Here is a 2959-nt window from a genome sequence, read left to right as displayed (position 1 = left end):
CTTTTTCTGAATTTTCTGTCAGCAGATCATTTTTAATTTTAATTAATCAAACAAGGGTGCAGCCACACTGAGCTACAGGAGACAGGCCGTACACATCAAACTAAATTAACAGGCTCTTTTCACTGTGCTCTACTGTTGTGTGGATAACTACAGTTCGAGTTATTACCGATTGACTATTTTATGTATTTAACAATGTAAGTGTTTAGTCTGTGCTGATAACAGATGCACCAGTTGACATTCTGTTGTATTTATGTCAAAGCAGTGACAGGTGTTGCCAAAAAGGACTGAAATCTTAAGGATCACATGTTTGAATCATAGCCTGAAAGCAAGGCCTTGTGAATGGGCTAATGTGTAGGTTAGCACAAGTAGGCCCATTCGCAGCTTCTTTTCCTGGTTGTTACTTTCTATAGCAGAACAACATATTTCACCTTCACAATTCTGGAGTGATCTGCTACATTCGGTTTACAATGCTGGATTACCAACCAGGTAAAGCAGGTAATTGCCCATGGGCCCCAGACATCCAGGGTTCACTCCATATCATTTCTATATCAATTGGTTATCTGAGAGCTTAAGATATCTCGGTTATAAACTAAGTAGAGTGTAAATGGTTTTATACGTTGTTAAAATGAAAGAGTAACTCAAGTAGTTATAAGAAGGGAAATTATTCTTTATTTTTTATTATTTTTCTGTTTTTGTTTTTGTTTGATTGGTCAGTGTAGGGATTTCTTACAGTTGACTTGTAAGTCCTTAGCAATGATTCTGTGTCTGCACTCTCAGTAAGAGCATAACAAATTATCATTCAATTATAATCTTCAATTGTTACATTTTTTTTTGTCAGTAAGAACAGAAAAATCGACCTGTTTCTGTTTTCTGTGTCAATTGTACTGAAAAAACAAATGGTTAAAACATACTGGACCCTCATTTGCTATAAATATACCTTGATCTCCACACTCTACCATTAAAACTGAGCCAGTTAATGAACACTGTTGGCTAGTCATAGAGATCTGACATTATTTCCACTAGTATCACAAGACTATATTCACATGGAGGCTAGCTTGTCCATTACCGAAGTTAAGTAGTATAAGTCTGCTATTGGGGGTTAGTGGTAGAAGTGTTTTAAATATTGTTTGTGTCACGTAAATAAGATTTAAGATTAGAAGATTTAGTTTTTGAAAATTTTGTTCAGTATTTTTGGGAAAAGCTTAAGTTGTGTATGTGGGTAATTTGCTAAATAATGTGTGGGAGGGAAATTTTGGTTTCATATTATTTGCTTTTTTTAAGAAGTGGGTCTAATTTTTGAGATTGTGTTTATGTTTCATTACATTTGTCATATCCTTGTATTGTCAAGACATTCAGTAAATGATCATCTACAGTGTTGTTCTGGGGTCAGTCAATTAAACCTAAGTTAAGTGGTGACATATCTCTGGCTATAAATAGTGATGAAAGTCTCACATCAGGACAGGTAAACCTTTGTGGTAGTTACCCTAATATCAAAACAAGCCCAAAGGCCCCGTCAGCCTGGTTTAAAGTCAGTTTGCAGAATGTTAGATATATAGAAGGGTGGCAGGGTGCTACATGAGTAAATCCGTTAATCAACTAATCATTTCAGCAGAGGAATGTTGGTTGGTCTCCAGGTGTTTGGGTAAATAATGAAACTGTCATGTATAGTGGGGGTCTGGACATAAGCTTACCTAACTAAATCAAGTGAGGAGGGGGCTCGAATATGTTTAACTGTCACTAACCCTCCTTGACAACAGTTTGGACTGTTTCAAGCATCTGAATCTGCATTTATTGCTTTTTCTTCCAGTAGGTGGCGGAAAAACATTACATAAGCTCATCATCATGTTCAATTACATTTGATGAGTAAACACTGGCCTATCGTAACAGGAAACATGGAGCAACAATGTGTTTCCTGTCACGTTATGAACAGAAGTCTAATATTCACTGGTCTTTTGACTTATTTGTGGTTTTCACCAAGTCTTAGGGAAAATGTCTGGGTCCTTGGCTGACAAATGTTATGCTTTCTTCAACCGTCACTGTTGCTATTTGGTGATGAGTATGCAGTGTTTGGTGGATTTATCAGAGCTTATTTGCTGGAAATGCCTTGCCTGCCCTCGGGGAGTTAAAGAGAACGTGTGTCTGTGAGCCATGTACATTAAATTTGCAAAATGTAAAGTAAAAAATATATACTATAAAAGGCTAAATGAGCTAACCCTTTCACACGTACAAATACTTTTTGACGTACTTATTTAGAATAAATAATAAAATAATAAAATAAAACCATTAATTAATGTTAATGTTTAAAATAATACAGTACTGGTACAACATAATTTTCAAAAGTGCATTTAACAGTATATAAACCTGGGAATATAGGTAAATTTAAAGTAGGCTATACCCATTTAAAACATAGCTATATAATGACAATTACACATCAGACTCAGATTCTTATTCTGGATTCCCCATTGAACCCCATTGTAAATAGTTAGTAACTTTACTTGAATATATACTTATGTCATAGAGTAAAGGCATTGATATGATCTATTCATTCAGACTTTCTTTGCTAAGCATAACAGTTATCCTGGGCAGCTGTCTGTGGTGAAGGCCTTATTTTCGGTGTATGCTTCATGGCAGGTAGGTAATAGCGCAGCTGTTTCCAGAAGGAGGAGGAGGAAGACCTGGAGCTTAAGCCCTTCCAGGTGATGCAGACTCCAGCCTTGCTAAGAAGTTCTAAGGCCTCAACTAAGGAACCTGATGTTGAATCTTGTGTTGCCTCAGTTTTTATGAAGATTAAGCGAGTCTGCCTCTCCACAAGAGCTGCATGGATGGCACTCAGCAGGCCAGACCCTAGATCAGGATCTGGAGAGGTGGGGACCAAAACCACCGTCCGGCTCTGTTCTATGCAGTCTAACACTGCTTCCGCTGTAGCTGCAACCCAACAGAGTTCAAATTAATCATTACC

General features: G+C 37.1%; 1 pseudogene across 1 annotated transcript in view; it reads right to left on the bottom strand.

Annotated features, from left to right (window-relative positions):
* Positions 1 to 646: 646 nt before the first annotated feature.
* LOC111661154 (interleukin-18 receptor 1-like) overlaps positions 647 to 2959 on the bottom strand; it is a 7812-nt pseudogene continuing 5499 nt past the window's right edge. Inside the window, exon 9 of the transcript XR_015437769.1 lies at positions 647 to 2959. This exon is cut by the window's right edge and continues 65 nt beyond it. The product of XR_015437769.1 is annotated as an interleukin-18 receptor 1-like (transcript).

The sequence above is a fragment of the Seriola lalandi genome, unplaced genomic scaffold, assembly GCF_002814215.2.
Source record: "Seriola lalandi dorsalis isolate HSWRI2012SDOR001 ecotype SW California unplaced genomic scaffold, Sedor1 jcf7180002054537, whole genome shotgun sequence".
Classification (NCBI taxonomy): domain Eukaryota; kingdom Metazoa; phylum Chordata; class Actinopteri; order Carangiformes; family Carangidae; genus Seriola; species Seriola lalandi.
The sequence above is the reverse complement of the archived record's forward strand: the minus strand, read 5'-3'. Positions and strand labels throughout refer to the sequence as shown.